Source organism: Cricetulus griseus, chromosome 2, assembly GCF_003668045.3.
Source record: "Cricetulus griseus strain 17A/GY chromosome 2, alternate assembly CriGri-PICRH-1.0, whole genome shotgun sequence".
Classification (NCBI taxonomy): domain Eukaryota; kingdom Metazoa; phylum Chordata; class Mammalia; order Rodentia; family Cricetidae; genus Cricetulus; species Cricetulus griseus.
Genome location: NC_048595.1, coordinates 129248637 through 129271332, shown reverse-complemented (window position 1 = coordinate 129271332; position 22696 = coordinate 129248637).

Here is a 22696-nt window from a genome sequence, read left to right as displayed (position 1 = left end):
CTTTGATTTCTATTCTTGATGGTGCTGATACTGCTGGCTGAAGGGTCACAAAAAACAGTCACTGTCCCACATCAATCATTTCAGTTCTTGCTGTTATCTTACTTAAGACAGACAATCATCTGTTTTCATTGATTACATACCATAGTCACTTACTTTGGTAAAGATAAGACAATGAATAATGGGAGTGCTTTTTATTGTAGACATTCTCATACTAGACATTGTAGACTTCTCCCCAGTAGACATTTTCAATAATAATGATCGTATAAGTAGCTTTCCAAGGAGAAATCGGGCTGTAGATTAGGTGTACGGAATACAACCTTGACACTTCTAAGTCCTGTTTCCATGGCTGCAATATGTTCAGGAAATAGAGCACAGCTCACATGAGCACTGGAATTATTAGCTTTTTCCTCAATAACACAAGCTACAAATGGAAGTGGAGCTTTTGAAATAAAACTTTCAGAAGGCACTGCCAGAAGATTATCTAAAAATGTGAATAGGTACCATCAGAGGAAAGGTAACACTAAATAAGATATTCTGAAACCTTTCAGTACATACTCCAAGCTTCTGTAGCAGAATCAAAGCTCTTTATTCTCAGCATTGTTTTAGATGGGTTCCTTGAAAGAGTACAAGATACCTGGCCTATAGTCCTCCAAGAATAGAATGACCCCATTAAACATTTTTGCCTATTTTACATTTTATGTAATTTGCATATACTTGCTTTTCTTAGTGATGCATATAAAATTCTTATCACATTCCTTTGAGTCAAGAACAATGATATTTTAGGCTTTTTATTGCTGTGAAGAGAAATCATGACCACCGTCACTCTTATAAAGAAAAATATTTAATTGAGAATGGCTTGCTTACAGTTTCAGAGGTTCTATGATCTTGAAAGGGGTGTGGCAGTGTGCAGATGGATGTGGTGTTGGAGCCAAGAGTGCAACATCTTGCAGGCAACAGGAAGTCAACTGACACACTGAAAGAAGCTTGAAAAACGAAACCTCAAAGCCCACCCCCCACAGTGACACATTTCCTCCAACAAGACTACACCTACTCCAACATGGCCACAGCTCCTAGGCCCTCCATTTTGGGGCTGTTTTCTTTCAAACCACCACAAATGACATAAATATATCAGAAAGAGTTCAATATAAACATAAAAATACAATGGGGATGATTTTTGTCTGACAGAATTGAATGCAGAAATTTAACTAATAACTTAGGGTTAAAAGATACAATCAAAAACATGATAGAAACTTATTTCTCTTGAGTGGTGTCATGGTTGGTTTTAATGTCGACTTGCTATGTATTTGAAAAGTTGGGACTTCAACTAAGGAACTGTCCTAATTTCTTTAATTGACATAGGAAGACCCATCCCAAAGGTGGGTGGTACCCTCTGGTAACCTCCCAGATACAAAGGGGTGTGGCAGAAGGAAGATTTTTGTCCTTTTGTTCTCTTGGCCTTTCCTGTTGTTGCTGTTGATATCAAAACCAGAGTTTCCTCAGGATTTACTATCAAACCAAAAGTCAAAGTTTGGCATGTGCAGCCACACCTCCATATGACCCATTTATTAAAATCCTGGCTGTGCCTGCTGAGTATGTAAACAGCCTTTCAGAGTTTTACTCAAATATAAAATGATAGCCAAGATGAAAAATGGTTGGAGAGATTCCTATATTCTAAAAGACAGGCTTTAATAAACCAGCTGAAAACATAATTGCTGAGGATAAGGTTGGCTTTGCTACAAAGCAAACAACTTCAAGATTGCAGGGGTGTAAAATAGCAGTTGTTTTTTCATTTACTTCTATATTCTTACCAACGACTTGTAGTTATTTGATAACATAGATGGGTAGGGTAGCCATCCTTAGTAACTGAACAGTCACCATGCCAGGGCCTGAGGGAAAATTCTGGAGAGACTGGAATGAGGCCTTAAATTCCCTGGTTTGCAAGTAATATAGGTCCCATCTATCCCTATTAACCTGGTGTGGTCACTTGGTTGCATTTTACAATGAAGAATCTAAGGCATCATATTATCAGGTACTTATGGGTATATATGCATACATTTATGTGCACTACGTGCATGTAGGTGTCCATGAAGAGCAGAGGGCAGCCAGTCTCTGGAGCATATAGTCAGAATAACACCTAAAAAGCAGATATAGATAATATAGGGAACAAAACTCTTTAAGAAAAGCTATAATATTATCAAATATGTTTTAAAAATGTGTTGGGGGATGGAGCATTAGCTCAGTTGGTATAGCGTTTGCCACACAAGCAAAATGGCTAGAAATGGTGTCGTGTATCTATAATCCTAGCAATAGAGAGATGACAAATCCCTTAAGCCCACTGGCCAACTAGTGTATCCAGTTCAGCAAACTCCAGGTTTAGTGAGAGATTCTGTCTCAAAACCAAACAAACAATAATGACAGCAAAAACCCAGAAAATGGCACTGAGCATTGGGAAATATACAAGACAACCATTGACATTTTATGCATGAATAAATGTTCATGTATGTACACACAGACACACATATTCACACACAGAAAATAGTGCCAGACCTTATTCACATCTATAGTTCTAGCTACTTGGGAAGCTGAGCCAGGAAGATCATTGACTCTAAGAGTTCAGGGCAAGCATAGGCAATATAGTAAATCCCTTCATTTCTAAAAAAAAAAAAAAGAAAGAAAGAAAAATAAATATTATGCAAATGATGCAAAAAGTGAATGCTATTTTTAAAAAGGATGTCTGTGAGCATTGATCACTTCCATGTTTTTAGGCACAGCTATATGCTTAACAGGATACCTTATCTTGAGTCTGCTATCACTGTTGAATGTAGGAACAAGTCCGCATTCTGTGTTTTCAATTCTATTCCTTATTTTAAAAGGATGGGCAACACAAAAAGCATGTTTACAAACTTCTTTTAAAATAAAGATTCATTTCTATTTTTAAAGAAATAAAAGAATGTCGAAGAATGTAAAATTCTTTAAAAATCAAGTACAAACGATTTATATATTATATAACTAAATATATATTTCATAATATATTTATATTGTCAAATTTATATTCATTTTACAAACATATCCTATTCATAATAGATAATTATTTGCATTTTAAAATGTATACAAAATGTACCTTATAGAAAGAAGTTAAACCATGAGAAAATATGAAAATTCAGTATAGTGAAAATTCAAGAGATTAACAGAAATCCTAGAAAATGAAATATAATTTAAAAGTAGGGCAAAGAGGGGAACATGCTTAAAGTTAAATAAAAATATGTCAATGGTTTCAATATTATATTGATACAATGTCCAGGAGGAAATAGCCAAGAAAATTAAATAATGGGTTCAGTGAAAGTTTCTTATCATATCCTTTTCCAGACTGATGTGTCCACTTGAACGCAGAATAAAGACCTTCACCATGCACACAGAACCAGATGCCCGGCTTCCCTGGGCTCATTCCTGACCTGTAGGCATAAAAGCTGTGAGTCTTTTTTTTCTGTGCTTTTTTTTCTAGGGATGTCAGTTATCTAAATATCTTCTACAAATAAGAAGTAGTCATAAGACATTCAGAATGCAGAAGACAATGCAGAAGAAGAAATCCCATTACTGGTGAGCAACAGCTGAGGACAGGCTCATGTGTCAAATATGGAGTTTTCCAGTTGGGATCATTCATGAGAATCACCACCAACCCCGATACTGCAGAGAGCTGAGGGAAAATGTCTGAAGCCTTAAATGGTCCTGCACTCACCTTTACTCCCCAATGTTCCAAGGTTGTATAAACTTAGGGTTCACTACATGAAAACTCCTCCTACTTGAGAAAATGTTTATGTAACTCTTTCTCTATATCAAAGTAGATATAGATATACATTAGAAAGTTCTATTAAAAACAAACTTGATAAAGAAAAAATCATAAGCGTGGGGGGTAGTGAGAACAAAGCATTCAAAATATTAGTATCAGAATTCTTCAAATGCTTAGTGTTGGACACCAGAAGTAAGTGAAATAATGCAAGATGATTTCCAATCTAGAAATTATAATTCTTACTCTTAGGTAAAATCATAAACAATCTGTATGTGTTTAATCATATTTAGAGATAAAAATATCAACTAAATAAAACTCCCCAAATATTAATTGCTAGGAAGGACTCTTTTCTGTAGAAATAAGAGGAAGATAGGTCACTCCATGGCTGGAGAAAGACTCCAACAAAGAGAAGTAGAAGCCACAAAAAAAGTGTAGAAAGTGAGAAAGAAACTTCTCTTCATGACAACAAAGTACTAGGGTAGTTTAGGAGTTAGAGGTTAGAGTCTAGGACTTTCATGGGAGGAAGGACACACCAGAAGTGATGCCTCTAAAACAGCATCACCAAGTGCGTTTGATGACCTTGAAAGGTGGGGCATTCTGTAAATGAGCTTGGAAAGAAGTTATTGTGGAGTAGGCAGCGTTATCTGTTAAAAATTATTTGATATGTCTCCCTTATCTTTTCTATGTGTCTTGGCTTGCTTTTTGTTGTGATAAAACACTGTGACCCAAAGTGACTTGGTGAGGAAAGGGTTTATTGTGCTTCTACTTCCATATTACAGTCCAAAGCAAGGGAAGCCATGGCAGAAGCTAAAGTCAGGACCCTGAATGGAGGAACTGAGTCAGAGACCACACAGGAACCCTCCTTACTAGCTTGACCCCTGACTTGCTTGGCTACATTTCTAATACAATCCAGGACCATTTTCCCAGGAGTAGCACTGACTTTATTGGGCCAGGCTCTCCCACAACAATCATTAATCAAGAAAATTTCCTCACACACCTACAGACCAATCTGATAGAGGCATTTTTCCCAATGCTGAATGCTGGGATTAAGGGTGTGAGCCACCATTGACTGACTTTGTTTTGTTCTATGAAAACTCTAATAAAGAAAACATTTAATTGAGGTGGCTTGCTTCAGAGGTTCAGTCCATTATAATCATGGTGGGAAGCATGGGGGCATGCAGGCAGACATGGTACTGGAGAGGTAGGTGAGAGTCCTTCATCTTACAGGCAACAGGAAGTTGACTGACAACAGGAAGTTTTCCTGAATACAGGAAACTTCAAAGCCTACCCCCAAGTGATACACTTCCAAAAAGGCCATACCCACTCCAACAAAGCCACATCTCCTAATAATGCCACTCCCTGTGAGATTATGGGGGGCAATTACATTCAAACCACCACAGTCACAGTGTTTTATCACAACAAGAAGCAAAGCAAGGCACAAAGAAAGGATAAGGGAGACATAGTAAATAATTTTCAGGAAGAAAGTGTATTTTTTGAAGCACTGACATGAAGAATGCTGTGCAATATCCTTTGCCCAGAGGAATGAGAGCAAATGTCGTCAAATGACAAGAATCCTTAAAAGCCATCACAGGATTTTCCAATTCATTCCAATTCTCTCTTTCCTGAGTTCAGTAGGTCACAAGCAAAGACTTCTCATTCATTCTGGGCCCTAGACAGAGGATGGATACCAGAGGCCAAGTTTTTACCCTGACATGGAGAACACTAGAGCGAAAAGGAAGCATTGATTTGACTAGTCTTTATTGCATCAGCATAATTTAGGCTAAGCTGATTAAATATACAGAAAAACAAGCAATCTAATAAGCAAAGCAGTAGGAATGCAAAGGCAGACCATTACAAAAGAAATTAAGCTCATTGTAGACTATTACACAGCTCAACTTTAAACCATTCATCCAACAAATATTAGCACCCCTATGTACCAAGCATTGGCTTATGAACTGGGAGCAGAACAGCTAATAAAACTGGTGCTGTTATTATCCCATGGAGCTGAGTGGAATGTGTGGATATACACAGTAAACCAATATCAAGTTTATCAAGTCAGCCAGAAAAAAAAATAAGGAAGCTGAGGGAAACAAGTGTTCCAAGGGGAGAATACATAATTTATTTAAGAAATGTATTTGTATTTGCAATGAGACTTGGAGAATATGAAAGACTGAGCTATGGGGCTCAGATCTGAAGAAACGATCTTCCAGGAAAAGAACTATATTTTAAATTGAAAACTGATATTTTCATACAATATATTCTGATTCTAGTTTCCCCCTCTGCCAATTCCTTGGAGATCATTCCCACCTTCCCACCTTAGAAAACAAACAGGAATCTAAAAAGTAACAAAAACAAACCAGAATAAGATAAAACAAGCAAGCAAATAGAAAGAAAAATAACCAAAGAAAACATATTGACACAGAGACATACACATTTGTACATGCAGAAATCCCACAAAAACACAAAACTGGAAACCATAATATGCATGTAAACTAACTCAATGGTACTTACAGACTTTTGGAGGTTTTTATCTCATAATGATTTGGGGGAGGTGGTTTTTTGTTTGGTTGGTTTTGCCTTACAGGTCTTTTATTTTTATGCTCACCCTATCTAGCACCATGTCTGTCTGCATGCCCCCATGTCCCCCACCATGATGATAATGGACTGAACCTCTGAAACTACAATATGTCACCTCAATTAAATATTTTCTTTCTAAGAACCATTGACTGGGGTCTGTCCATAGGTGTGATTTGTATATCCAATGAGACTTAGTGGGAGAAAACTAATATTTTTTCCTTTGTGAGTGGTTGTTGATTGGAGATATCTTTTTAGGTAGGGAAGAGGGCATGCATCCACTTATCTTCTCAGTGCTGCAACTCCATCCAGCCTAGACCTTTGCAGGCCCTGTGCATGCTACCACAATCTCTGAGTTCATATGTGTGTCAGTCCAGTTGCATCTACCAAATCCTATTGTATCTACATCTTGGTGCCTTTCATTCCCACTTCCTCTCACACTATTTCTGCCTCGTCTTGCACATGGTTTCCTGAGCCATGAAGGCAGGAATTTAAAGCAGAAATTCAGTTTAGGGCAAAGTGTTCCAAAGTCTCTCACAATTTGCACATTGTCCAGTTGTGAGTCTCTGTATTTGTTCCCATCTACTGCAGAAGAAAGCTTCTCAGAGATGGATGAGCAAGGTATTGATCGATGAGTACAGCTTAATTTCATTAGGACTTATTTTATTGTTGTTTCTTCAGGAGAACAGTTGTATTTGGTTTTACCTTAGGTCCATGACCTAAATCTAGTCTCAGGGTCTTGACCAGCCAAGCAGTGTTGGGCATGGGTTTCACCTCCTGGAGTGGGTCTTAAGTCCAATCACATAGTAGTTGGTTACTACCACAACTTTTATGTCACTATTGCACCATCCTAACTTGCAATCAGATTACCAGTGTCTATCACAAGGTTTATAGCTAGGCTAGTTAGTGTCCACATTTTTCACATGGTAGCATGCAGAGTACCTTCCAGTACTGTCCTGTCCTGCAGGATATCAACCTGGGGCAAGAGAGTCAGGGATAGGGAATGAGGACAAGAGAGGCAGAAAGAATGACCACAAGACAGGATTCTGATCAAGTGGCAAACTTACTTTTCTCAGGCTAGCTTATATAGTCAGGATATGGAGAGGGGCAAAATGGGTTGTTTGTGAGCCAGGTGTTAGTGTAGGCAGGATATTAGGAAGCCACAAAGAGGATGTTTGGCAAGGTCAAGAGTTCATGAGTAAGAGGTCCAGGGAGGGTTGCCTAGGTGACTAAGCCTGTGGGTGGAGGACTGGGTCAGGTTGCTTCTTTTCTTGAGCTGAGGTTCTAAGGAGCTGCTATGTAAAGGTTAACTAGTAAAAGTTAACTATGTGGCCTGCCAAGCATGGCCTAGGATCTCATGTCAAGCCCTGAGATTTGGCTCCCAACACAGTACCATGAACACTAGTTAGTAAGTAGGGGTAAAGGCTCTAGGTACATACCAGCTCAACTTTTCTGTGTTCAATGGATTATGTAGGTGTTGTCTTTAGTTTATAGAGAGCAACCAATAACCTCGGCAATAGCCTAGGTTGTTTGGGGGTTTCATGGGGCTCCTCTCGCCAACAACTCTAATAGATGTAATTCATTCCTAGCACTAAAGGTTGCATTTGGTTGCAAGAGATGTCTAGCTTTGCCCCCGCGCCCCATTATTTGGTGATACATTTGGATTTCTTTCATGTACATATACAGTTTAGGAAGCTCCTATTGTGTTAGGATACAGGAAAAGATGTTAGTGTAGGTCTGGAGAAGGATCCTGGACCTCAGTGTGGCTAAGAAGACCAATGAATAACACAAATCAATATTAAATTTGAACTCATAGTTATTATAGAGAGTAAGAAAAACAAGATAGATGTTTATTTTTTCCATATGACATTCTTGAAACAAATGATTCAAAGGTAGAAGCCCTAAGTTTTGAGAAACTGGAATCTTTACCTCCAAAGCAAAGACCAATGCCCAATCATTCTTTGTTATTGAAAATGCCTTCTTGGATTCCATTTCTCAGTCTGCATTAGACTCCTTATAGAGAAAGAAAACATTGACATGGGAGTGATACCCACAGGTCTCAAAACCAAACAGTCCTGGGCTTGAACAAGCTCACTTGGTTACTAACATGGAAAAGTTAACGAAGACACTTCCATTTCCATTTCCCCATGTGTAACAAAGAGATGATACTATCTAACAAATAGGGTTACTGTAAGGATTAAACTGAGTTATATATAAACCTTAAAAAATGTTTGCCAGGAAATAACTATAGCTCATTAAATCAGACCTACAGTAATAGTAGCTAAGGTGAGACTCTTAAGCAAAGTAATAAGATGTAAATAAGAGGCTAGGAATGTAGCTCAGTTGGAAGAAGTTTTGCAAAGTATACACAAAACCCTAGATCCCTAGAACTAAAATAGGCAAGGTATGTATCCTGAAATCCCACTACTTGACAGGTAGAGGCAGGAAAATAAGATTCAACGGCAACTTCACAACAGTGAGTTAAAGGCTAGCCTGAGCCATATAAAACCACATATGTGGTCCTGATAGTCCCATGCTTCCTTTCATATTAAAATCAGAGTTTCTTATCACAGCTAACAGGACCGACCCATCTGATGTATATTTTTCTTTTTTTTCTTTCCTTTTTTTTTTATTAGTTCAAATCAGGAACAAGCTTGTTTCACATATCAATCCCTTCTCCCTCTCCCTTCCTTCACCCCCAACCCTCCTAACCCACCCCGACCTACCCCCCACCCCATCCACTCTCCAATCCCCAGGCAGGGTAGGGCCCTCAAAAAAAGCTCTGTGAGGTCTACCACATCATCCTGGGCTGGGCCCAGGCCCTTCCCTATGTATCCAGGGCGAGAGTGCATCCCTTCTCGTGGGATGGGCTCTCAAAGGCCACTCCTACAACAGGAAAAAACACTAATCCACTACCAGGGGCTCCCTGGAGTGCAGGGGCCTCCTCATTGACATCCGTGTTCAGGGGTCTGGATCAGTCCTGTACTGGCCCCCCAGACAGCACCTGGGGTCAATGTGCTCCCCCTTGTTCAGGCCAGCTGTTTCTATGGGTTTCTCCAACCTGGTACTGACCCCTTCGATCTTCATTCCTCTCTCTTTACAACTTAGTCCTTCAATCTTCATTCCTCCCTCTCTGCAACTAAGTTCCAGAGTTCAGTTCAGTGTATATCTGTGGATGCCTGCCTATGCTTCAATCAGCCACAGGATGAGGGCACTAGGACGGCATTAAAAAGTAGTCATGAATCTCATTTTAGGGGAAGGGCACTTAGGTTATCCTCTCCACCATTGCCTGGATTGTCAGTTCATGTCATCCTTGTAGGTCTATGGAAATCCCCGAAGTGCCAGATCTTTCCTCAGACCTATAATGGCTCCCTCTAATATGGTATCTCTCATCCTGCTCTCCTCCATTCTTCCCCCAACTCAATATTTCTGCCACTCCATTTCCTCCTCTCCTTTACTCTTCTCCTGCTCTCATTCTGTCAGATCCCTATCTACTACCCTCATGCTCCCAATCAGCCCAGGATTTCCTGCCCCCTCCCATTCCTGGGGTCCAAGCATTTATCCCCTAGAGTCCTTCATGTTTCCTAATATCTTTGCTGAAGAGACTCCCTGGTAATCCCTTGCTCTATGTCTAAAATTCATATATGAGTGAGTACACTCCATGTTTGTCTTTTTGTGACTGGGTTACCTCACTTAGGATGATTTCTTCTAGTTCCATCCATTTGCCTGAGAATTTCAAGATTCCATTGCTTTTTTCTGCTGAGTAGTACTCCATTGTATAAATGTACCACAATTTCTCTATCCATTCTTCAGTTGAGGGGCATCTAGGTTGCTTCCAGGTTCTGGCTATTACAAACAATGCTGCTATAAACATGGTTGAACATATGTCCTTGTTGTAGGAATGTGCATTATTTGGGTATATACTCAAGAGAGGAATGGCTGGATCTTGAGGTAGACTGATTCCCATTTTTCTGAGCAACCGCCATACTGATTTCCAGAGTGGTCTTACAAGTTCGCACTCCCACCAGCAATGGAGGAGTATTCTTTTTTTCTCCACATCCTCTCCAGCATAGGTTGTCATTGGTATTTTTGATTTTAGCCATTCGGACAGGTGTAAGGTGGTATCTCAGAGTTGTTTTGAATTGCATTTCTCTGATGGCCAAGGATTTTGAACACTTTCTTAAGTGCCTTTCAGCCATTTCAGATTCCTCTGTTGAGAATTCTCTATTTAGGTCTGCACCCCACTTTTAAATTTCATTGTTTGGTGTTTTGGTGGCTAGCTTCTTGAGTTCATTGTATGTTTTGGAAATCAGCCGTTTGTCAGATGTGTGGTTAGTGAAGATCTTTGTCCATTCTGTGGGCTGTTGTTTTCTCTTACTGACCATGTCCTTTGCCTTACAGAAGCTTCTCAGTTTCAGGAGGTCCTATATATTAATTGAAGATCTCAATGTCTGTGCTACTGGTGTAATGTTCAGGAAGTGGTCTCCTGTGCCAATTAGTTCAAGGGCATCTCCCACTTTCTCTTCTAGAAGGTTTAGTGTGTCTGGAATTATGGTGAGATCTTTGATCCATTTGCACTTAAGTTTTGTGCATGGTTAGAGATATGGATCTATCTGCAATCTTCTGCATATCCCAATCCAGATGTGCCAGCACCATTTGTTGAAGATGCTATCTTTCTTCCATTGTATAGATTTAGCATCTTTATCAAAAATAAGGTGTTCGTAGGCATGTGGTTTAATATCAGGGTTTTCAATTCGATTCCATTGGTCTATCTGTCTATTTTTGTGCCAATACCAAACTGTTTTCAGAACTGTGGCTCTATAATAGAGCTTGAAGTCAGGGATGGTGATGCCACCAGAAGATCCTTTATTGCACAGAGTTGTTTTGGGTATCCTGGATTTTTTGTTTTTCCATATGAAGTTGAGTATTGTTCTTTCAAGGTCTGTGAAGAACTGTGTTGGGATTTTGAAGGGGATTGTAGTGACTCTGTAGCTTACTTTTGGCAAGATTGCCATTTTTACTATGTTGATTCTACCTATCCAAGAGCATGGGAGATCCTTCCATTTTCTGGTATCTTCTTTAATTTCTTTCTTTAAAGACTCAAAGTTCTTACTGTACAGATCTTTCACTTTTTTGGTTAGCATTACCCCAAGGTATTTCATGTTGCTTGTGGATATTGTGAAGGGCAATGTTTCTCTGATTTCTTTCTCATTGTATTTATCATCTGTATAAAGTAGGGCTACTGAATTTTTGAGTTAATTTTGTATCCTGCTACTTTACTGAAGGTGTTTATCAGCTGTAGGAGTTCCCTGGTAGAGTTTTTTGGGTCACTTATGTAGGCTATCATATCATCTGCAAATAAAGAGAGTTTGACTTCTTCCTTTCCAATTTGTATAATTTTGATCTCCTTTTGTTGTTGTATTGCTCTAGCTAGAACTTCAAGTACATATTGAAGAGATATGGAGAGAGTGGACAGCTTGTCTTGTTCCTGATTTTAGTGGAATCACTTTGAGTTTCTCTCCATTTAGTTTTATGTTGGCTGTTGGTTTGATGTATATTGCTTTTATCATGTTTAGATATGTTCCTGTTATTTCTGTTCTCTCCAAGATCTTTATCATGAAGGGGTGTTGGATTTTGTCAAAGGCCTTTTCAGCATCTAGTGAGATGACCATGTGGTTTTTCTTTTTCAGTTTGTTTATATGGTGGATTACATTGATGGATTTTCGTATGTTGAGCCATCCTTGCATCCCTGAGATGAAGCCTACTGGACCATAGTGGATGATTTTTCTGATGTGTTCTTGGATTCAATTCACCAATATTTTGTTGAGTATATTTGCATAGATGTTCATGAGGGATATTGGTCTGTAGTATTCTTTTTTAGTTTTATCTTTGTGTGACTTGGGTATCAAAGTGATTGTAGTTTCTTAAAAATAGTTTGGCAATATCCCTTCTGCTTCTAGTGTATGGAACAACTTGTGCAGTATTGGTATTAGCTCTTGTTTGAATTTCTGGTAGAATTCTGCAGTGAAGCCATCTGGCCCTGGGCTTTTTTTGCTTTGAAGGCTTTTGATGACTGCTTCTATTTCATTAGGGATTATAGGTTGATTTTAAACTGCTTATCTGTTCTTAGTTTAATTTTGGTAAGTGATATATATCCAGGAAACTGTCCATTTCCTTTAGATTTTCAAATTTTGTGGAGTACAGGTTTTCAAAGTATCATCTGATGATTCTCTGGATTTCCTCAGTGTCCGTTGTTATACCCCCCTTTTTGTTTCTGATTTTGTTAAGTAGCATGCTCCCTTTCTCTACCTTTGGTTAGTTTGGATAGAGGTTTGTCTATTTTGTTGATCTTCTCAAAGAACCAACTCTTTGTTTTAGTGATTCTTTGTAATGTTTTCCTAGTTTCTGCTTTATTGATTTCAGCCCTCAGTTTGATTATTTCCTGGCATCTACTTCTCCGTGGTAAGTTTGCCTCTTTTTGTTCTAAAACTTTCAGTTTTCCTGTCAATTCTCTAACGTGACTATTCTCCAGTTTCTTCATATGAGCACTTAGTGCTCTGAACTTTCCTCTTAGCACTGCTTTCAAAGTGTCCCATACGTTTTGGTATGTTGTGTCTATATTCTCATTAAATTCCAAGAAGTCTTTAATTTCTTTTTTTTATTTCTTCCTCAACCCAGGAATGGTGTAATTGGGTGTTATTCAATTTCCTCAAGTTTGTAGGTTTTCTGCAATTTGTATTGCTGTTGAATTCTAGCTTTAAAGCATGGAGACCTGGTAAGATACAGGGGGTTATTTCAATTCTCTTGTATCTGTGGAGATTTGCTTTGTTGCCAACTATGTGGTCAATTTTAGAGAAGGTGTCATGTGGCGCTGAGAAGAAAGTATATTCTTTTGTGTTTGGATGGAATGTTCTATAGATATCTGTTAAACCCAGTTTCGTCATAACTTCTGTTAGATCCTTTGTTTCTTTGTTAAGTTTCTGTCTGCTGGTCCTGTCTAGTGGTGAAAGTGGGGTGTTGAAGTCGCCTACTATAAGTGTGTGTGGTTTTATGTGTGGTTTGAGTTTTAGTAATGTTTCTTTTACAAATGTGGGTGCCTTTGTATTTGAGGCATAGATGTTCAGGATTGAGACTTCATCTTGATGGACTTTTCCTGTGATGAGTATGAAATGTCCTTCTTCATCTCTTTTGATTGATTTTAATTTGAAGTCTAATTTGTTAGATATTAGGATTGCTACACCAGCTTCTTTCTTGGGCCCATTTGATTGGAAAACCTTTTTCCAACCCTTTACTCTGAGGTAATGCCTGTCTTTGAAGTTGAAGTGTGTTTCTTGTATACAGCAAAAGGATGGATTCTGTCTTTGTATCTATTCTGTTAGCCTGTATCTTTTTATAGGCAGGTTAAGACCATTGACATTGAGGGATATTAATGTCCATTGATTGATTGTTCTTGTTTGTTTTGGATTTGTTGGTGGTGGTATCATTGTGTGTGGATTTTGCCCTTCTGTTTCTTTTTGTGTTTGCTAGAATTGGATTATCTATTGCCTATACTTTTGTGAGTGTAGTTATCTTCGTTGGGTTGGAGTTTTCCTTCTAGAACTTTCTGTAGTGCTGGATTTGTGGATATGTATTGTTTAAGTCTGGTTTTGTCATGGAATATCTTGTTTTCTCCATCTATTGTGATTGAAAGTTTTGCTGGGTACAGTAGTCTGAGTTGGCATCCATGCTCCCTTAGTGTTTTTAGGATATCTATCCAGGACCTTCTGGCTTTCAAAGTTTCCATTGAGAAGTCAGGTGTGATTCTGATAGGTCTGCCTTTGTATGTTACTTGGCCCTTTTCCTTTGATGCTCTTAATATTTTCTCTTTATTCTGAAGGTTTGGTGTTTTAATTATTATGTGTCTAGGGGACTTCTTTTTGTGGTCCAGTCTGTTTGGTGTTCTGTAAGCTTCTTGTACTTTCATAGGCATATCCTTCTGTAGGTAGGGGAAGTTTTCTTTGATGATTTTGTTGAATATGTTTTCTGTACCTTTGAGCTGTATTTCTTCACCTTCTTCTATACCTATTATTCTTAGGTTCAGTCTTTTTACAGTGTCCCATATTTCCTGGATATTTTGTGTTAAGGATTTGTTGGACTTGAGATTTTCTTTGGTCATGACTGTATATCCTTTAGAGAGTCTTCAACAACTGAGATTCTCTCTTCCATCTCTTGAATTCTATTGATTATACTCACATCGTTAGTTCCTGATCATCTATCCAGCCTTTCTATTTCCAGCATCACCTCATTCTGTGTTTTCTTTAATGTTTCTATTTCAGTTTTCAAACCTTGTACTTTTTCAAGTGCTTCCTTCACTTGTTTGGTTATTTTTTTCTTGGCTTCCTTGAGATTCTTTAAGAGATCTGTTTACTTCTTGAATTCTTCGGCTTGTCTTTTCCTCCATTTCATGTAATTTTTTGCTTGTTTTTTCTTCTATTTTGTTAAGGGATTTTCTTATTTCCTCTTTAATGATTCTATCGTCTTCCTAAGATAATGTTTGAGGTCCATCTCTTCTTCATGCTCTATGTTGGGCTTTTCAGAACTTGCTGGTGTGGAGTCCCTGGATTCTGGTGGTGTCATATTGGCTTTTCTGTTGTTGAGTGTGTTCTTATTGTGTCTTCTTCCCATCCCTTCTTCCAGTGAGTGCAGGTGGGGTTTCTCCTTCTCTCATGTGGCTCAGCCTCTGAGGCTCAGGCACCCACTGCAGGACAGAGGGCAGGGTGTAGACAAGTGTGAGGTGTGTCTGGACTCAGGGTGGGCCTTCTGGTCTGGGCTGGTCCACTCTTGTGGGGGAGGGGGTTAAGGCAGAAGCGAGCAGGGCTTGATGGGAGAAGTTAGGAAACAGAGCAGTGCCCAGACTCACCTGAGGCTAGGGCACCCTCAGCAGGACAAAGGGCAGGGTGTAGACAGGGGTGAGGTGTGTCTGGACTCAGGGTGGGCCTTCAGGTCTGGGCTGATCCACACTTGTCCGGAGGGAAGGGTATTTCAGGCAGGAGAGAGCAGGTGTTGATGGAGGAGTTTGGGGGGGGCAGGCAGAGGAGCGCCCAGACTCACCTGAGGCTAGGGCACCTGCCACAGGACAGAGGGCAAGTTGTAGACAGGGGTGAGGTGTGTCCGGACTCAGGTCTTCAGGTCTGGACTGGTCCATTCTTGTCCGGGGTGGGGGGCGTTTAGGGCAGAATCAAGTAGGGGTTGATGGGAGAGGTTGGGAAACAGCATCACCCAGACTCACCTGAGTCTAGGGCACCTGCCACAGGATGGAGGGCAGGTTGTAGACCCTTATGTATTTCTTATGTATCACTCTAATAAAGGGAACTCAGGTTTTAGGGCTGTGACTCTTGTTCCCTCTGCGTTGGATTCTCTTCCTCCAATATACTAATGCATGCATGACATGCTCTCTAATTTTATTCAGGTTAATGCTAAAATATCACCATCTTAGAAAGACATCTTCTACACATTATTTATCAAACCCAAAGATGGGTAAGTCCCTTGTGGACAAAGTAGCTGTATCTGTAGTACCTAAAAATGTGCCTTACATATGGTAGGCTTTGATCAACATATGTTTTGAGTATTGTATGTGGCATCAATAAAACAAAGATACACTGTACCACACTGCAATGCAGATAGAAAAAAAAAACAAAATTAATTTCTATGGAAAAGAGAAGTAAATAAGGCAGAGGGTGTGGCCTAAAGGGAGAGAGGGACCACAGTTCATATTGGAGCACTCAGGGGAAAATGGTGGTGGAAGAAGCATTGACTGTTGAGTGAATAAATATGGCTCTCGTTCCTGCTGTAGAATAAGTGATGTGTACAGTAACAATGCTGATATGTGGTTCTTGTATACATACTCTTGTCACTCAGTGGTGGAACAGTGTTCCTTTGAGCCAAGATATCCTGGGCCTGTTGTCTACATTGAATAAATCAATGTCTTACATCTTATATTCTGTGTGCCATACTTAATAAAGAATTGTGAAATACTTTCTAAAATACCATTAGAAAGGGACAATTTTAGTACTTAGATGCCTAATGGAGCATAGATATTTGGTTTTCAACATGTTAAAGATTTTATTCTCTCAACTGCGTGGTATTGAATTACTTAAGGTTACTATTGCTGTGAGAAAACAGAATGACCGAAAGCAACATCTTGAGAAAATTGTTTATTTTGTTTGACCCTCTGACAGCACAGTTCATTATCCAAGGAAGTCGGGGCAGGCACACAAACAAGGAAGGAACCTGGATGCAAGAACTGATGCAGAGGCCATGGAAGAATGCTGATACTAGCTTGTTCCTCATGGCTCTCTCAGCCTGATTTCTTATAAAACCCACTACCACCAGTTCAGGGATAAACTAACCCACAATAGACAGGATCCTCAACCACCAATCACAAATTAAGAAAATGTCCTACAGGTTTGCCTGTCTACAGCTGGATCTTATGGAGAGCATTTTCTCAAGTGAGCTTCCCTCCTCTCAGATGACTTCAGCTTGGATCAAGTTGACATAAAACTAGCCAGGACACTTGTCAACCAAAAACTGTAAGTGGACAGAGAACACTGATATTTGTGCTTCAAGATTATTTATTATACTTCAAGATATATTATGTACTTTAAGAACAAAAAGAAAGAATTACAAACTGATAAAGCCAGAGCCAAAATTCATTCAATATTTCCTGTTACAATTAGTCTCCGTGTTACTGAATATAATTTAAACAGAATTAGTTAAAAATGGGCTGTGTTTGGATAACTGACTTGACAGCTTTTTAATTTATGTGTGAATATCACACTTAACATTATCATTTACATATAGATGGTAAAATACTTATTGATGCAACTAATATTGAGGTTTGCATTAATAGCTTCCTAGATTACATAAACAACATGTGGAAGGAAAATTCATATTTTGCCTAATATGATAGGGGTGTTCTCTGTGTTACTCGACATCATTTGCATTCTGTCTGTTCATTTTACCCAGAAGCTTTTTCTAAACTTTCCCCAAACTGATGAGTAGTTTTATTCCTCAGGCTCCTAATACAGGACCAATTCAGATATACTTAAGAACCTATGTTACTAGATACCTTAATTGTGCTTGTCAGCTATCTGCCTTAGCATACAGGCAGTTTCAGGCAGAATGCCCCGCACCACCTTTCATCTTTAGTGTATGATATCAATGACTCTGGCTGATGAGTAGCCATCAGCCTTCCTTTTCATGATAACCCAAGAGCAGATACTAGGTTGAATCTGCAGTGCAGAGGTCTGCCCTGGGCTTCATTAGTCTATAAGTAAACTATGAAGCAGAAGAGATTCAGGACCTAGGTCGTGGTTTTACTTTACATCCATGATGTGTCTGTTGGCAACATCTAGAGTCTATTTGTTACTTTTGTATAGCTATGACCAAAATGCCCAAGAGGACAATGTTAAAGAGGGTTCCTGAGTTCAGAGAATTCAGGCCTAGGTTTCTTGGTTCCACGCGCTAAAGCAAAACATCAGGGTGTTGGAAGAATTTCAAGGATGGGTCTCCTCACTTCAGGGTGGATAGGAGCAGAGGAAGAGGAAGGGAGACAAAAACAAGTCATCATAAACATCAAAGGCACACCCTTAGTAAACTGCTTTCTAAAGTTAGGTCCTACTCCCCAAAGATTCTGCCACCTTTCAAAAGAGTGACACCAACTGGGGATCACATGTTCAACATGTGAACTTTCCAAGGGCATTTCATACTCCAAAATTATCTGGAAAATAGAAACTAAGTTTTGTTACTGTAAAATTCATGTCATCCTACTGAATAAGCCTGTAATTTTTCTGGTGAAACAATCAAAATTCCCAATGTTTAAACAAGATCAATAAAATGCTCATTGTTTTTACATACTTATCTAACCATTAACAATTGGACAGAACATTGTTATACATAAAATTTACTCATGATAACCTTGCAATCCAATGATAACACACACACACACACACACACACACACACACACACACACACACACACCAAAAAACAAATACCTCATAATATTTTAAGTGGCTTTACAGTTTTGTGTTTGACTGGAGTTATCATTACTCCAGAGCATATTTGCCTTTCAGGGTTGGACATGCCTAAAAGTAATTTCTGCGCTCAGGAGGTAGAAACAAGGTGATCATGAGTTGAATGTCAACTTGGGCTACACAGTGATTTTTAAGGCCAGCCTGAGCTACACACACACACACACACACACACACACACACACACACACACACACATATCCTGCCTCAAAGAGCCAATAGTTGGGAATTATATCTCAATGATAGTTTATTTCCCTTAAATGTTCAAGGATTTGATCCTCAGCCTCCCCTGGGCCCCCCAAAAAAGATAAGATGGTTCTAAATAGGCAAATCCAACTAGTTTCTTCCAAGGAGACTTCAAGTTTTAGATGGAATGAAAATATCTGCTATTCGTCTTAACAACCATCTCTGGTATCTGCAGCACAGCTGCCATCTGAATAGAAATTGGGACTCTGGTTCTCCACCTAGAATGGTTGCTGCAGCTGATTCGGGGAGGTAGGAATTTGCTACTTCTCTGTAGGCCACTTAGGCTGAGTGTTTGGGTTACTCCTTCCATGGGAGTGTCCCACTACTGTTCTGGGCATGCCTAGCAGGCTAGCTGATATCCTGCAGCTCCATTTTCCTATACTAAGCAATTTGGGTCAAGACTAGGCACCTTAGTCAACAGATTCACACCAAGTCACACATGTAGGCATCATTTTACAAGTATGACAGGAGTTGTGAACTGGTCAGAGTGTGGAATGGAATCAGAAACAGAGACGGGACAGTCACTGTGATCAGAGTCAAACTTGAGAAGCAAGGAGAGCAAATCTTGTCGGGTCATATCCATACCTGGGTCTAACAGGGGAGCCTCAAGGCACCATCCACTGAGCAGAATGTCTTATAAGTCTCAAGAAAGCTAAGACATAAAATTCCATGATTAAATCCATTAATTATAACTGCACAACCTATTAATATGTATATGTGCAAACATATATAGTATATAATATATGCATGTATTCATACATATGTACATATATTATTTGGTAATGTGATGGCTATTCTTGGTTGTCAACTTACCTACATCTGGAATTACCTAAAACGCAAGTGACTGGGTACACTTGTGAGGGATTTTGCTTAACTAAACCTTTTGAAATGGGAAGGCCCCGCTTTACTGTGGATCTTTTTAGGTAGGAAGACCTACATTTAATCTAGGCCCCACCATTCAGTGGCAGCCTATACAAAAGACATGAAAGAAGGGAGTGCTTGCTCTTGCCCTGCTTGCCTTCACTCTCACTGACAAGTCCATGCATTCATTGCAACTAGAGCCTACTACTTCGGAATTCTGGTGTGTACTTGATATGGTGAAGTATTCTATCAGTTCTGTTCTTCTAGAGACACCAGACTAATACAGGTAAATTAAAAATATTTGCAGCTCTTAAATTAAATGTTCTATATCTATTAAAAATCAACTTTTTGCTCTTGCGAATATTGCCCAATATTTAAATCAAGATCTTGAGGTATGAGGGGCAAAGCAGCATTTTCATGGGCTTTGGAAACCGAGTCTTATTTCCCATGCACAGGAAAGGTTTATTGAATGAATCCAGGCCTAGAAAATGTAGCTCAATTAGCACTATTCAGTATTGTTAAGCCATCTAAGCAAGTCATGTAATTTTCATCAGGAGCCTTTCATGCATATTCAAGCTATATAATGACAGTAGGAAATACCCCAGTTCTACAGTGAATTAATTAGAGAGAAAATTCAGTTTGAATCCATCAGCCGGGAATCTTTTTATAGATTAATTATTGATGAATTGTTCATCAGGTGTGAATAATTCTGCAGTGACAAGATTAGTCTTGAAAAAAATCAGAAGCACTTTATTCACAGGAGCTTTTAATGACAGATTATATTAGGCAAGGTTTAAGGGTAGTGTGATTTCTTTGAAGGATAATTTTTCCTGAGTATACTTTGAAGTATGGATGGGTAGTATGTTTATTGACATTACTAGCCCTTTGTAAAGTTGTTGAAAATATCATACCACACTCACTAAGTATCTAAGCAACAGAAGGAGGAGAACAAAGCCAAGCTGGGGAAAGACAATGGAATGAAATAAATTCATCAAAGAATGGATTTTTATTCTTTATCTTATTTTAATATGAATATAGATACAGTGAAAAGGTACTTACATGCCATTTCTTGTATGCCAGATTCTTGTAGACAGGCAATTCCTTATATAATGGCCACTATTTATCATTATTTTAAATAAGCAGCAGCAAACAGGAAATCCTCTCCCTCTGCCTCTCTTTCCATTCTTCTTTTAATTTCCTCAACTGTGCTCTGTTTCCTCTCTCTGTTTCCCCATTCTGCTTTGTCTCTGCTTTCTCTCTACTCTGTCTCCCACCTATGCTCTCTCTCTCTGCCTGCCAATGGCGACCGACCATGGCATTAGCCATTACCCTGTTCCTCTTCTCTTAGTCTCCCTACTCTGCTGGGCCTTATAATAAACTTATAGTCAACATGTAAAAAAAAATTTCCTCAACTGTGCTTCCCTCCTAAGTTTGCAGAAAACATAGAGCCAGGGAATGTATTTTCATGTATATGAGACCAGTTCTGCTTCAGATAATACTTTGCTGAAAAAAAGTGATTGGAGTCCCAAAGGGCTGAATGAACATCGGGATGGAATAAACCACAGGTTCCAGGTTGAGAAACATGGGAGCTAGAGTGGCTTGAAACTAACCTGGAACTTCAGAAGTTTAGGTATTATGTACATTGGTGGAACTTTAAAAAAAAATGTAGCTCTGCACTTCTGATAGAGGGCTGATTTCCAAAATATACAAAGAACCCAAGAATCTAGTCACTAAAACACCAAATAATCCAATTAAAAAGTGAGGTTCAGAACTAAATGGGGAATTCTCAATACAGAAATCCAAAGTGCCTGAAAGACACTTAAGAAAGTGCTAAACATCCTTAGCCATCAGGGAAATGAAAATCAAAACAATTCTGAGATACCATCTTGCTCCTGTCAGATGGCTAAAATCAAAACACCAATGACAGTTTATGCTGGAGAGGATGTGGAAAAAGAGGAACACTTCTCCATTGTGAGTGGGAGTGAAAACTCATACAACTACTTTGGAAATCAGTATTTCCTCAGGAAAATGGGAATCATTCTACCACAAGATCCAGGCACTCTTAGGCAAAAGATGCACATTCATACAACAAAGACATCTGTTCAACTATGTTCATAGAAGCATTATTTGTAATAACCAGAACCTGGAAGCAACCTAGATGCTCCTCAACTGAAGAATGGATAGAGTAAATGTAGTACATTTACACAATGGAGTACTACTCAGTGGTAAAAAAAAAAAAAAAACGGGATCTTGAAATTCACAGGCAGATGCATGGAACCATCCTGAATGAGGTAACCCAGTCACAAAAAGACAAACATGATATGAACTCATTCATATATGGATTTTAGACATTGATCAAAGGATTACCAGCCTACAATCCACACCATCAGAGAAACTAGGAAACAAGGAGGACCCTAAGAACGACATACATGGTGCCCCAGAGAAGGAGAAAGGGACAAGGTCTCCTGAGCTAATTGGAAGCATGGGAGGAGGGGAGAGACAGTTAGGAGAAGGTGAAAGAGTGAAGAGGGGAGAGGAGGACATGAGGGAGCAGGAAAATTGAGTCAGGGGAAGAATAGAGGAGAGCAAGAAAAGAGATACCATAATAGAGGGAGCCAATATAGGTTTCAAGAGAAATCTAACACTAGGGAAGTGCCCAGAGATCTACAAGGATGACACCAACTAACAATCTAAGCAATACCTCAGATGCCCTTCCCTATAATGAGATTGTTGACTATCTTATATGCCATCCTAGAGCCTTCAACCAGTAGCTGATGGAATCATAAGCAAGACACCCACAGCTAAACACTGCTTCCATCAGCTACTGGTTGAAGGCTCTAGGATGGCATAGTAAATTTGTTTGCTATGGCATCATATCTTTTTTTATTTTCTCACTAGAGTTGCTATAATGAAGCATTACTTCCAAGGGAATTTTAAGACATGGATGAACCTTATCCATATGACCTCAGATGACAGGTTGTGGGGCCAAGTGTAGATGAACAGGGAGAAGCCTGAAAGAGCTTCTCAGTTTTATGTCCCTCATGGTTTCCTGGGGAGAACACAAAGCACCACACAGGTTGCTCAAGGGAAGCAGTGACAGATCAGGGAACTGCAGGTGACTGCCACCTGTGCCAACAAACAGGCAAGGCAGAGAGAAT